Genomic DNA, 15,580 nt, shown 5'->3' with positions numbered 1-15,580 from the left:
GGATTTAGGCCCAGATCATTGTACTGGGGTGAATGTATGACATTGTTCTACATTCTGTCCATCAACTGTGTTTTTTGCAATTTTCACCCCGAGTGGGCTGGGTATGCTCAGACGTGAGTCCCAGGCTCTCCACACCACTGGAGTCAAGCTATCCAGGCTGATGAAGGCTGATAGCCAGAAACCGGTCCTTGGATGCTTGATTCCGGTCTGGGAAAGACATGGCTTGGTAGTTCGGACTGGACTGTTCCCATGAGGCACAGGGTCAGAGCTGATTTGCATATAGCCAGTGTCTAACCCAGGGTGGTGTGGAGTGCAAAAAAACGATGGATTTAGGCCCAGATCATTGTACTGGGGTGAATGTATGACATTGTTCTACATTCTGTCCATCAACTGTGTTTTTGCAATTTTCACCCCGAGTGGGCTGGGTATGCTCAGACGTGAGTCCCAGGCTCTCCACACCACTGGAGTCAAGCTATCCAGGCTGATGAAGGCTGATAGCCAGAAACCGGTCCTTGGATGCTTGATTCCGGTCTGGGAAAGACATGGCTTGGTAGTTCGGACTTGACTGTTCCCATGAGGCACAGGGTCAGAGCTGATTTGCATATAGCCAGTGTCTAACCCAGGGTGGTGTGGAGTGCAAAAAAACGATGGATTTAGGCCCAGATCATTGTACTGGGGTGAATGTATGACATTGTTCTACATTCTGTCCATCAACTGTGTTTTTTGCAATTTTCACCCCGAGTGGGCTGGGTATGCTCAGACGTGAGTCCCAGGCTCTCCACACCACTGGAGTCAAGCTATCCAGGCTGATGAAGGCTGAAGGCCAGAAACCGGTCCTTGGATGCTTGATTCCGGTCTGGGAAAGACATGGCTTGGTAGTTCGGACTGGACTGTTCCCATGAGGCACAGGGTCAGAGCTGATTTGCATATAGCCAGTGTCTAACCCAGGGTGGTGTGGAGTGCAAAAAAACGATGGATTTAGGCCCAGATCATTGTACTGGGGTGAATGTATGACATTGTTCTACATTCTGTCCATCAACTGTGTTTTTTGCAATTTTCACCCCGAGTGGGCTGGGTATGCTCAGACGTGAGTCCCAGGCTCTCCACACCACTGGAGTCAAGCTATCCAGGCTGATGAAGGCTGATAGCCAGAAACCGGTCCTTGGATGCTTGATTCCGGTCTGGGAAAGACATGGCTTGGTAGTTCGGACTGGACTGTTCCCATGAGGCACAGGCTCAGAGCTGATTTGCATAAAGCCAGTGTCTAACCCAGGGTGGTGTGGAGTGCAAAAAACAATGGATTTAGGCCCAGATCATTGTACTGGGGTGAATGTATGACATTGTTCTACATTCTGTCCATCAACTGTGTTTTTTGCAATTTTTACCCCGAGTGGGCTGGGTATGCTCAGACGTGAGTCCCAGGCTCTTCACACCACTGGAGTCAAGCTATCCAGGCTGATGAAGGCTGATAGCCAGAAACCGGTCCTTGGATGCTTGATTCCGGTCTGGGAAAGACATGGCTTGGTAGTTCGGACTGGACTGTTCCCATGAGGCACAAGGTCAGAGCTGATTTGCATATAGCCAGTGTCTAACCCAGGGTGGTGTGGAGTGCAAAAAAACGATGGATTTAGGCCCAGATCATTGTACTGGGGCGAATGTATGACATTGTTCTACATTCTGTCCATCAACTGTGTTTTTTGCAATTTTCACCCCGAGTGGGCTGGGTATGCTCAGACGTGAGTCCCAGGCTCTCCACACCACTGGAGTCAAGCTATCCAGGCTGATGAAGGCTGATAGCCAGAAACCGGTCCTTGGATGCTTGATTCCGGTCTAGGAAAGACATGGCTTGGTAGTTCGGACTGGACTGTTCCCATGAGGCACAGGGTCAGAGCTGATTTGCATATAGCCAGTGTCTAACCCAGGGTGGTGTGGAGTGCAAAAAAACGATGGATTTAGGCCCAGATCATTGTACTGGGGTGAATGTATGACATTGTTCTACATTCTGTCCATCAACTGTGTTTTTTGCAATTTTCACCCCGAGTGGGCTGGGTATGCTCAGACGTGAGTCCCAGGCTCTCCACACCACTGGAGTCAAGCTATCCAGGCTGATGAAGGCTGATAGCCAGAAACCGGTCCTTGGATGCTTGATTCCGGTCTGGGAAAGACATGGCTTGGTAGTTCGGACTGGACTGTTCCCATGAGGCACAGGGTCAGAGCTGATTTGCATATAGCCAGTGTCTAACCCAGGGTGGTGTGGAGTGCAAAAAAACGATGGATTTAGGCCCAGATCATTGTACTGGGGTGAATGTATGACATTGTTCTACATTCTGTCCATCAACTGTGTTTTTTGCAATTTTCACCCCGAGTGGGCTGGGTATGCTCAGACGTGAGTCCCAGGCTCTCCACACCACTGGAGTCAAGCTATCCAGGCTGATGAAGGCTGATAGCCAGAAACCGGTCCTTGGATGCTTGATTCCGGTCTGGGAAAGACATGGCTTGGTAGTTCGGACTGGACTGTTCCCATGAGGCACAGGGTCAGAGCTGATTTGCATATAGCCAGTGTCTAACCCAGGGTGGTGTGGAGTGCAAAAAAACGATGGATTTAGGCCCAGATCATTGTACTGGGGTGAATGTATGACATTGTTCTACATTCTGTCCATCAACTGTGTTTTTTGCAATTTTCACCCCGAGTGGGCTGGGTATGCTCAGACGTGAGTCCCAGGCTCTCCACACCACTGGAGTCAAGCTATCCAGGCTGATGAAGGCTGATAGCCAGAAACCGGTCCTTGGATGCTTGATTCCGGTCTGGGAAAGACATGGCTTGGTAGTTCGGACTGGACGGTTCCCATGAGGCACAGGGTCAGAGCTGATTTGCATATAGCCAGTGTCTAACCCAGGGTGGTGTGGAGTGCAAAAAACGATGGATTTAGGCCCAGATCATTGTACTGGGGTGAATGTATGACATTGTTCTACATTCTGTCCATCAACTGTGTTTTTTGCAATTTTCACCCCGAGTGGGCTGGGTATGCTCAGACGTGAGTCCCAGGCTCTCCACACCACTGGAGTCAAGCTATCCAGGCTGATGAAGGCTGATAGCCAGAAACCGGTCCTTGGATGCTTGATTCCGGTCTGGGAAAGACATGGCTTGGTAGTTCGGACTGGACTGTTCCCATGAGGCACAGGGTCAGAGCTGATTTGCATATAGCCAGTGTCTAACCCAGGGTGGTGTGGAGTGCAAAAGAAACGATGGATTTAGGCCCAGATCATTGTACTGGGGTGAATGTATGACATTGTTCTACATTCTGTCCATCAACTGTGTTTTTTGCAATTTTCACCCCGAGTGGGCTGGGTATGCTCAGACGTGAGTCCCAGGCTCTCCACACCACTGGAGTCAAGCTATCCAGGCTGATGAAGGCTGAAGGCCAGAAACCGGTCCTTGGATGCTTGATTCTGGTCTGGGAAAGACATGGCTTGGTAGTTCGGACTGGACTGTTCCCATGAGGCACAGGGTCAGAGCTGATTTGCATATAGCCAGTGTCTAACCCAGGGTGGTGTGGAGTGCAAAAAAACGATGGATTTAGGCCCAGATCATTGTACTGGGGTGAATGTATGACATTGTTCTACATTCTGTCCATCAACTGTGTTTTTTGCAATTTTCACCCCGAGTGGGCTGGGTATGCTCAGACGTGAGTCCCAGGCTCTCCACACCACTGGAGTCAAGCTATCCAGGCTGATGAAGGCTGATAGCCAGAAACCGGTCCTTGGATGCTTGATTCCGGTCTGGGAAAGACATGGCTTGGTAGTTCGGACTGGACTGTTCCCATGAGGCACAGGGTCAGAGCTGATTTGCATATAGCCAGTGTCTAACCCAGGGTGGTGTGGAGTGCAAAAAAACGATGGATTTAGGCCCAGATCATTGTACTGGGGTGAATGTATGACATTGTTCTACATTCTGTCCATCAACTGTGTTTTTTGCAATTTTCACCCCGAGTGGGCTGGGTATGCTCAGACGTGAGTCCCAGGCTCTCCACACCACTGGAGTCAAGCTATCCAGGCTGATGAAGGCTGATAGCCAGAAACCGGTCCTTGGATGCTTGATTCCGGTCTGGGAAAGACATGGCTTGGTAGTTAGGACTGGACGGTTCCCATGAGGCACAGGGTCAGAGCTGATTTGCATATAGCCAGTGTCTAACCCAGGGTGGTGTGGAGTGCAAAAAAACGATGGATTTAGGCCCAGATCATTGTACTGGGGTGAATGTATGACATTGTTCTACATTCTGTCCATCAACTGTGTTTTTTGCAATTTTCACCCCGAGTGGGCTGGGTATGCTCAGACGTGAGTCCCAGGCTCTCCACACCACTGGAGTCAAGCTATCCAGGCTGATGAAGGCTGATAGCCAGAAACCGGTCCTTGGATGCTTGATTCCGGTCTGGGAAAGACATGGCTTGGTAGTTCGGACTGGACGGTTCCCATGAGGCACAGGGTCAGAGCTGATTTGCATATAGCCAGTGTCTAACCCAGGGTGGTGTGGAGTGCAAAAAACGATGGATTTAGGCCCAGATCATTGTACTGGGGTGAATGTATGACATTGTTCTACATTCTGTCCATCAACTGTGTTTTTTGCAATTTTCACCCCGAGTGGGCTGGGTATGCTCAACCGTGAGTCCCAGGCTCTCCACACCACTGGAGTCAATCTATCCAGGCTGATGAAGGCTGATAGCCAGAAACCGGTCCTTGGATGCTTGATTCCGGTCTGGGAAAGACATGGCTTGGTAGTTCGGACTGGACTGTTCCCATGAGGCACAGGGTCAGTGCTGAATTGCATATAGCCAGTGTCTAACCCAGGGTGGTGTGGAGTGCAAAAAAACGATGGATTTAGGCCCAGATCATTGTACTGGGGTGAATGTATGACATTGTTCTACATTCTGTCCATCAACTGTGTTTTTTGCAATTTTCACCCCGAGTGGGCTGGGTATGCTCAGACGTGAGTCTCAGGCTCTCCACACCACTGGAGTCAAGCTATCCAGGCTGATGAAGGCTGATAGCCAGAAACCGGTCCTTGGATGCTTGATTCCGGTCTGGGAAAGACATGGCTTGGTAGTTCGGACTGGACTGTTCCCATGAGGCACAGGGTCAGAGCTGATTTGCATATAGCCAGTGTCTAACCCAGGGTGGTGTGGAGTGCAAAAAAACGATGGATTTAGGCCCAGATCATTGTACTGGGGTGAATGTATGACATTGTTCTACATTCTGTCCATCAACTGTGTTTTTTGCAATTTTCACCCCGAGTGGGCTGGGTATGCTCAGACGTGAGTCCCAGGCTCTCCACACCACTGGAGTCAAGCTATCCAGGCTGATGAAGGCTGATAGCCAGAAACCGGTCCTTGGATGCTTGATTCCGGTCTGGGAAAGACATGGCTTGGTAGTTCGGACTGGACTGTTCCCATGAGGCACAGGGTCAGAGCTGATTTGCATATAGCCAGTGTCTAACCCAGGGTGGTGTGGAGTGCAAAAAAACTATGGATTTAGGCCCAGATCATTGTACTGGGGTGAATGTATGACATTGTTCTACATTCTGTCCATCAACTGTGTTTTTTGCAATTTTCACCCCGAGTGGGCTGGGTTTGCTCAGACGTGAGTCCCAGGCTCTCCACACCACTGGAGTCAAGCTATCCAGGCTGATGAAGGCTGATAGCCAGAAACCGGTCCTTGGATGCTTGATTCCGGTCTGGGAAAGACATGGCTTGGTAGTTCGGACTGGTCTGTTCCCATGAGGCACAGGGTCAGAGCTGATTTGCATATAGCCAGTGTCTAACCCAGGGTGGTGTGGAGTGCAAAAAAACGATGGATTTAGGCCCAGATCATTGTACTGGGGTGAATGTATGACATTGTTCTACATTCTGTCCATCAACTGTGTTTTTTGCAATTTTCACCCCGAGTGGGCTGGGTATGCTCAGACGTGAGTCCCAGGCTCTCCACACCACTGGAGTCAAGCTATCCAGGCTGATGAAGGCTGATAGCCAGAAACCGGTCCTTGGATGCTTGATTCCGGTCTGGGAAAGACATGGCTTGGTAGTTCGGACTGGACTGTTCCCATGAGGCACAGGGTCAGAGCTGATTTGCATATAGCCAGTGTCTAACCCAGGGTGGTGTGGAGTGCAAAAAAACGATGGATTTAGGCCCAGATCATTGTACTGGGGTGAATGTATGACATTGTTCTACATTCTGTCCATCAACTGTGTTTTTTGCAATTTTCACCCCGAGTGGGCTGGGTATGCTCAGACGTGAGTCCCAGGCTCTCCACACCACTGGAGTCAAGCTATCCAGGCTGATGAAGGCTGAAGGCCAGAAACCGGTCCTTGGATGCTTGATTCCGGTCTGGGAAAGACATGGCTTGGTAGTTCGGACTGGACTGTTCCCATGAGGCACAGGGTCAGAGCTGATTTGCATATAGCCAGTGTCTAACCCAGGGTGGTGTGGAGTGCAAAAAAACGATGGATTTAGGCCCAGATCATTGTACTGGGGTGAATGTATGACATTGTTCTACATTCTGTCCATCAACTGTGTTTTTTGCAATTTTCACCCCGAGTGGGCTGGGTATGCTCAGACGTGAGTCCCAGGCTCTCCACACCACTGGAGTCAAGCTATCCAGGCTGATGAAGGCTGAAGGCCAGAAACCGGTCCTTGGATGCTTGATTCCGGTCTGGGAAAGACATGGCTTGGTAGTTCGGACTGGACTGTTCCCATGAGGCACAGGGTCAGAGCTGATTTGCATAAAGCCAGTGTCTAACCCAGGGTGGTGTGGAGTGCAAAAAACGATGGATTTAGGCCCAGATAATTGTACTGGGGTGAATGTATGACATTGTTCTACATTCTGTCCATCAACTGTGTTTTTTGCAATTTTTACCCCGAGTGGGCTGGGTATGCTCAGACGTGAGTCCCAGGCTCTTCACACCACTGGAGTCAAGCTATCCAGGCTGATGAAGGCTGATAGCCAAAAACCGGTCCTTGGATGCTTGATTCCGGTCTGGGAAAGACATGGCTTGGTAGTTCGGACTGGACTGTTCCCATGAGGCACAGGGTCAGAGCTGATTTGCATATAGCCAGTGTCTAACCCAGGGTGGTGTGGAGTGCAAAAAAACGATGGATTTAGGCCCAGATCATTGTACTGGTATGAATGTATGACATTGTTCTACATTCTGTCCATCAACTGTGTTTTTTGCAATTTTCACCCCGAGTGGGCTGGGTATGCTCAGACGTGAGTCCCAGGCTCTCCACACCACTGGAGTCAAGCTATCCAGGCTGATGAAGGCTGATAGCCAGAAACCGGTCCTTGGATGCTTGATTCCGGTCTGGGAAAGACATGGCTTGGTAGTTCGGACTGGACTGTTCCCATGAGGCACAGGGTCAGAGCTGATTTGCATATAGCCAGTGTCTAACCCAGGGTGGTGTGGAGTGCAAAAAAACTATGGATTTAGGCCCAGATCATTGTACTGGGGTGAATGTATGACATTGTTCTACATTCTGTCCATCAACTGTGTTTTTTGCAATTTTCACCCCGAGTGGGCTGGGTATGCTCAGACGTGAGTCCCAGGCTCTCCACACCACTGGAGTCAAGCTATCCAGGCTGATGAAGGCTGATAGCCAGAAACCGGTCCTTGGATGCTTGATTCCGGTCTGGGAAAGACATGGCTTGGTAGTTCGGACTGGACTGTTCCCATGAGGCACAGGGTCAGAGCTGATTTGCATATAGCCAGTGTCTAACCCAGGGTGGTGTGGAGTGCAAAAAAACGATGGATTTAGGCCCAGATCATTGTACTGGGGTGAATGTATGACATTGTTCTACATTCTGTCCATCAACTGTGTTTTTTGCAATTTTCACCCCGAGTGGGCTGGGTATGCTCAGACGTGAGTCCCAGGCTCTCCACACCACTGGAGTCAAGCTATCCAGGCTGATGAAGGCTGATAGCCAGAAACCGGTCCTTGGATGCTTGATTCCGGTCTGGGAAAGACATGGCTTGGTAGTTCGGACTGGACGGTTCCCATGAGGCACAGGGTCAGAGCTGATTTGCATATAGCCAGTGTCTAACCCAGGGTGGTGTGGAGTGCAAAAAACGATGGATTTAGGCCCAGATCATTGTACTGGGGTGAATGTATGACATTGTTCTACATTCTGTCCATCAACTGTGTTTTTTGCAATTTTCACCCCGAGTGGGCTGGGTATGCTCAACCGTGAGTCCCAGGCTCTCCACACCACTGGAGTCAAGCTATCCAGGCTGATGAAGGCTGATAGCCAGAAACCGGTCCTTGGATGCTTGATTCCGGTCTGGGAAAGACATGGCTTGGTAGTTCGGACTGGACTGTTCCCATGAGGCACAGGGTCAGAGCTGATTTGCATATAGCCAGTGTCTAACCCAGGGTGGTGTGGAGTGCAAAAAAACGATGGATTTAGGCCCAGATCATTGTACTGGGGTGAATGTATGACATTGTTCTACATTCTGTCCATCAACTGTGTTTTTTGCAATTTTCACCCCGAGTGGGCTGGGTATGCTCAGACGTGAGTCCCAGGCTCTCCACACCACTGGAGTCAAGCTATCCAGGCTGATGAAGGCTGATAGCCAGAAACCGGTCCTTGGATGCTTGATTCCGGTCTGGGAAAGACATGGCTTGGTAGTTCGGACTGGACTGTTCCCATGAGGCACAGGGTCAGAGCTGATTTGCATATAGCCAGTGTCTAACCCAGGGTGGTGTGGAGTGCAAAAAAACGATGGATTTAGGCCCAGATCATTGTACTGGGGTGAATGTATGACATTGTTCTACATTCTGTCCATCAACTGTGTTTTTTGCAATTTTCACCCCGAGTGGGCTGGGTATGCTCAGACGTGAGTCCCAGGCTCTCCACACCACTGGAGTCAAGCTATCCAGGCTGATGAAGGCTGATAGCCAGAAACCGGTCCTTGGATGCTTGATTCCGGTCTGGGAAAGACATGGCTTGGTAGTTCGGACTGGACTGTTCCCATGAGGCACAGGGTCAGAGCTGATTTGCATATAGCCAGTGTCTAACCCAGGGTGGTGTGGAGTGCAAAAAAACGATGGATTTAGGCCCAGATCATTGTACTGGGGTGAATGTATGACATTGTTCACATTCTGTCCATCAACTGTGTTTTTTGCAATTTTCACCCCGAGTGGGCTGGGTATGCTCAGACGTGAGTCCCAGGCTCTCCACACCACTGGAGTCAAGCTATCCAGGCTGATGAAGGCTGATAGCCAGAAACCGGTCCTTGGATGCTTGATTCCGGTCTGGGAAAGACATGGCTTGGTAGTTCGGACTGGACTGTTCCCATGCGGCATAGGGTCAGAGCTGATTTGCATATAGCCAGTGTCTAACCCAGGGTGGTGTGGATTGCAAAAAAAGATGGATTTAGGCCCAGATCATTGTACTGGGGTGAATGTATGACATTGTTCTACATTCTGTCCATCAACTGTGTTTTTTGCAATTTTCACCCCGAGTGGGCTGGGTATGCTCAACCGTGAGTCCCAGGCTCTCCACACCACTGGAGTCAAGCTATCCAGGCTGATGAAGGCTGATAGCCAGAAACCGGTCCTTGGATGCTTGATTCCGGTCTGGGAAAGACATGGCTTGGTAGTTCGGACTGGACTGTTCCCATGAGGCACAGGGTCAGAGCTGATTTGCATATAGCCAGTGTCTAACCCAGGGTGGTGTGGAGTGCAAAAAAACGATGGATTTAGGCCCAGATCATTGTACTGGGGTGAATGTATGACATTGTTCTACATTCTGTCCATCAACTGTGTTTTTTGCAATTTTCACCCCGAGTGGGCTGGGTATGCTCAGACGTGAGTCCCAGGCTCTCCACACCACTGGAGTCAAGCTATCCAGGCTGATGAAGGCTGATAGCCAGAAACCGGTCCTTGGATGCTTGATTCCGGTCTGGGAAAGACATGGCTTGGTAGTTCGGACTGGACTGTTCCCATGAGGCACAGGGTCAGAGCTGATTTGCATATAGCCAGTGTCTAACCCAGGGTGGTGTGGAGTGCAAAAAAACGATGGATTTAGGCCCAGATCATTGTACTGGGGTGAATGTATGACATTGTTCTACATTCTGTCCATCAACTGTGTTTTTTGCAATTTTCACCCCGAGTGGGCTGGGTATGCTCAGACGTGAGTCCCAGGCTCTCCACACCACTGGAGTCAAGCTATCCAGGCTGATGAAGGCTGATAGCCAGAAACCGGTCCTTGGATGCTTGATTCCGGTCTGGGAAAGACATGGCTTGGTAGTTCGGACTGGACTGTTCCCATGAGGCACAGGGTCAGAGCTGATTTGCATATAGCCAGTGTCTAACCCAGGGTGGTGTGGAGTGCAAAAAAACGATGGATTTAGGCCCAGATCATTGTACTGGGGTGAATGTATGACATTGTTCTACATTCTGTCCATCAACTGTGTTTTTTGCAATTTTCACCCCGAGTGGGCTGGGTATGCTCAGACGTGAGTCCCAGGCTCTCCACACCACTGGAGTCAAGCTATCCAGGCTGATGAAGGCTGATAGCCAGAAACCGGTCCTTGGATGCTTGATTCCGGTCTGGGAAAGACATGGCTTGGTAGTTCGGACTGGACTGTTCCCATGAGGCACAGGGTCAGAGCTGATTTGCATATAGCCAGTGTCTAACCCAGGGTGGTGTGGAGTGCAAAAAAACTATGGATTTAGGCCCAGATCATTGTACTGGGGTGAATGTATGACATTGTTCTACATTCTGTCCATCAACTGTGTTTTTTGCAATTTTCACCCCGAGTGGGCTGGGTTTGCTCAGACGTGAGTCCCAGGCTCTCCACACCACTGGAGTCAAGCTATCCAGGCTGATGAAGGCTGATAGCCAGAAACCGGTCCTTGGATGCTTGATTCCGGTCTGGGAAAGACATGGCTTGGTAGTTCGGACTGGTCTGTTCCCATGAGGCACAGGGTCAGAGCTGATTTGCATATAGCCAGTGTCTAACCCAGGGTGGTGTGGAGTGCAAAAAAACGATGGATTTAGGCCCAGATCATTGTACTGGGGTGAATGTATGACATTGTTCTACATTCTGTCCATCAACTGTGTTTTTTGCAATTTTCACCCCGAGTGGGCTGGGTATGCTCAGACGTGAGTCCCAGGCTCTCCACACCACTGGAGTCAAGCTATCCAGGCTGATGAAGGCTGATAGCCAGAAACCGGTCCTTGGATGCTTGATTCCGGTCTGGGAAAGACATGGCTTGGTAGTTCGGACTGGACTGTTCCCATGAGGCACAGGGTCAGAGCTGATTTGCATATAGCCAGTGTCTAACCCAGGGTGGTGTGGAGTGCAAAAAAACGATGGATTTAGGCCCAGATCATTGTACTGGGGTGAATGTATGACATTGTTCTACATTCTGTCCATCAACTGTGTTTTTTGCAATTTTCACCCCGAGTGGGCTGGGTATGCTCAGACGTGAGTCCCAGGCTCTCCACACCACTGGAGTCAAGCTATCCAGGCTGATGAAGGCTGAAGGCCAGAAACCGGTCCTTGGATGCTTGATTCCGGTCTGGGAAAGACATGGCTTGGTAGTTCAGACTGGACTGTTCCCATGAGGCACAGGGTCAGAGCTGATTTGCATATAGCCAGTGTCTAACCCAGGGTGGTGTGGAGTGCAAAAAAACGATGGATTTAGGCCCAGATCATTGTACTGGGGTGAATGTATGACATTGTTCTACATTCTGTCCATCAACTGTGTTTTTTGCAATTTTCACCCCGAGTGGGCTGGGTATGCTCAGACGTGAGTCCCAGGCTCTCCACACCACTGGAGTCAAGCTATCCAGGCTGATGAAGGCTGAAGGCCAGAAACCGGTCCTTGGATGCTTGATTCCGGTCTGGGAAAGACATGGCTTGGTAGTTCGGACTGGACTGTTCCCATGAGGCACAGGGTCAGAGCTGATTTGCATAAAGCCAGTGTCTAACCCAGGGTGGTGTGGAGTGCAAAAAACGATGGATTTAGGCCCAGATAATTGTACTGGGGTGAATGTATGACATTGTTCTACATTCTGTCCATCAACTGTGTTTTTTGCAATTTTTACCCCGAGTGGGCTGGGTATGCTCAGACGTGAGTCCCAGGCTCTTCACACCACTGGAGTCAAGCTATCCAGGCTGATGAAGGCTGATAGCCAAAAACCGGTCCTTGGATGCTTGATTCCGGTCTGGGAAAGACATGGCTTGGTAGTTCGGACTGGACTGTTCCCATGAGGCACAGGGTCAGAGCTGATTTGCATATAGCCAGTGTCTAACCCAGGGTGGTGTGGAGTGCAAAAAAACGATGGATTTAGGCCCAGATCATTGTACTGGTATGAATGTATGACATTGTTCTACATTCTGTCCATCAACTGTGTTTTTTGCAATTTTCACCCCGAGTGGGCTGGGTATGCTCAGACGTGAGTCCCAGGCTCTCCACACCACTGGAGTCAAGCTATCCAGGCTGATGAAGGCTGATAGCCAGAAACCGGTCCTTGGATGCTTGATTCCGGTCTGGGAAAGACATGGCTTGGTAGTTCGGACTGGACTGTTCCCATGAGGCACAGGGTCAGAGCTGATTTGCATATAGCCAGTGTCTAACCCAGGGTGGTGTGGAGTGCAAAAAAACTATGGATTTAGGCCCAGATCATTGTACTGGGGTGAATGTATGACATTGTTCTACATTCTGTCCATCAACTGTGTTTTTTGCAATTTTCACCCCGAGTGGGCTGGGTATGCTCAGACGTGAGTCCCAGGCTCTCCACACCACTGGAGTCAAGCTATCCAGGCTGATGAAGGCTGATAGCCAGAAACCGGTCCTTGGATGCTTGATTCCGGTCTGGGAAAGACATGGCTTGGTAGTTCGGACTGGACTGTTCCCATGAGGCACAGGGTCAGAGCTGATTTGCATATAGCCAGTGTCTAACCCAGGGTGGTGTGGAGTGCAAAAAAACGATGGATTTAGGCCCAGATCATTGTACTGGGGTGAATGTATGACATTGTTCTACATTCTGTCCATCAACTGTGTTTTTTGCAATTTTCACCCCGAGTGGGCTGGGTATGCTCAGACGTGAGTCCCAGGCTCTCCACACCACTGGAGTCAAGCTATCCAGGCTGATGAAGGCTGATAGCCAGAAACCGGTCCTTGGATGCTTGATTCCGGTCTGGGAAAGACATGGCTTGGTAGTTCGGACTGGACGGTTCCCATGAGGCACAGGGTCAGAGCTGATTTGCATATAGCCAGTGTCTAACCCAGGGTGGTGTGGAGTGCAAAAAACGATGGATTTAGGCCCAGATCATTGTACTGGGGTGAATGTATGACATTGTTCTACATTCTGTCCATCAACTGTGTTTTTTGCAATTTTCACCCCGAGTGGGCTGGGTATGCTCAACCGTGAGTCCCAGGCTCTCCACACCACTGGAGTCAAGCTATCCAGGCTGATGAAGGCTGATAGCCAGAAACCGGTCCTTGGATGCTTGATTCCGGTCTGGGAAAGACATGGCTTGGTAGTTCGGACTGGACTGTTCCCATGAGGCACAGGGTCAGAGCTGATTTGCATATAGCCAGTGTCTAACCCAGGGTGGTGTGGAGTGCAAAAAAACGATGGATTTAGGCCCAGATCATTGTACTGGGGTGAATGTATGACATTGTTCTACATTCTGTCCATCAACTGTGTTTTTTGCAATTTTCACCCCGAGTGGGCTGGGTATGCTCAGACGTGAGTCCCAGGCTCTCCACACCACTGGAGTCAAGCTATCCAGGCTGATGAAGGCTGATAGCCAGAAACCGGTCCTTGGATGCTTGATTCCGGTCTGGGAAAGACATGGCTTGGTAGTTCGGACTGGACTGTTCCCATGAGGCACAGGGTCAGAGCTGATTTGCATATAGCCAGTGTCTAACCCAGGGTGGTGTGGAGTGCAAAAAAACGATGGATTTAGGCCCAGATCATTGTACTGGGGTGAATGTATGACATTGTTCTACATTCTGTCCATCAACTGTGTTTTTTGCAATTTTCACCCCGAGTGGGCTGGGTATGCTCAGACGTGAGTCCCAGGCTCTCCACACCACTGGAGTCAAGCTATCCAGGCTGATGAAGGCTGATAGCCAGAAACCGGTCCTTGGATGCTTGATTCCGGTCTGGGAAAGACATGGCTTGGTAGTTCGGACTGGACTGTTCCCATGAGGCACAGGGTCAGAGCTGATTTGCATATAGCCAGTGTCTAACCCAGGGTGGTGTGGAGTGCAAAAAAACGATGGATTTAGGCCCAGATCATTGTACTGGGGTGAATGTATGACATTGTTCACATTCTGTCCATCAACTGTGTTTTTTGCAATTTTCACCCCGAGTGGGCTGGGTATGCTCAGACGTGAGTCCCAGGCTCTCCACACCACTGGAGTCAAGCTATCCAGGCTGATGAAGGCTGATAGCCAGAAACCGGTCCTTGGATGCTTGATTCCGGTCTGGGAAAGACATGGCTTGGTAGTTCGGACTGGACTGTTCCCATGCGGCATAGGGTCAGAGCTGATTTGCATATAGCCAGTGTCTAACCCAGGGTGGTGTGGATTGCAAAAAAAGATGGATTTAGGCCCAGATCATTGTACTGGGGTGAATGTATGACATTGTTCTACATTCTGTCCATCAACTGTGTTTTTTGCAATTTTCACCCCGAGTGGGCTGGGTATGCTCAACCGTGAGTCCCAGGCTCTCCACACCACTGGAGTCAAGCTATCCAGGCTGATGAAGGCTGATAGCCAGAAACCGGTCCTTGGATGCTTGATTCCGGTCTGGGAAAGACATGGCTTGGTAGTTCGGACTGGACTGTTCCCATGAGGCACAGGGTCAGAGCTGATTTGCATATAGCCAGTGTCTAACCCAGGGTGGTGTGGAGTGCAAAAAAACGATGGATTTAGGCCCAGATCATTGTACTGGGGTGAATGTATGACATTGTTCTACATTCTGTCCATCAACTGTGTTTTTTGCAATTTTCACCCCGAGTGGGCTGGGTATGCTCAGACGTGAGTCCCAGGCTCTCCACACCACTGGAGTCAAGCTATCCAGGCTGATGAAGGCTGATAGCCAGAAACCGGTCCTTGGATGCTTGATTCCGGTCTGGGAAAGACATGGCTTGGTAGTTCGGACTGGACTGTTCCCATGAGGCACAGGGTCAGAGCTGATTTGCATATAGCCAGTGTCTAACCCAGGGTGGTGTGGAGTGCAAAAAAACGATGGATTTAGGCCCAGATCATTGTACTGGGGTGAATGTATGACATTGTTCTACATTCTGTCCATCAACTGTGTTTTTTGCAATTTTCACCCCGAGTGGGCTGGGTATGCTCAGACGTGAGTCCCAGGCTCTCCACACCACTGGAGTCAAGCTATCCAGGCTGATGAAGGCTGATAGCCAGAAACCGGTCCTTGGATGCTTGATTCCGGTCTGGGAAAGACATGGCTTGGTAGTTCGGACTGGACTGTTCCCATGAGGCACAGGGTCAGAGCTGATTTGCATATAGCCAGTGTCTAACCCAGGGTGGTGTGGAGTGCAA

This window comes from Lissotriton helveticus, chromosome 7 (assembly GCF_964261635.1).
Source record: "Lissotriton helveticus chromosome 7, aLisHel1.1, whole genome shotgun sequence".
Classification (NCBI taxonomy): domain Eukaryota; kingdom Metazoa; phylum Chordata; class Amphibia; order Caudata; family Salamandridae; genus Lissotriton; species Lissotriton helveticus.
This window is presented reverse-complemented; position numbering follows the sequence as displayed.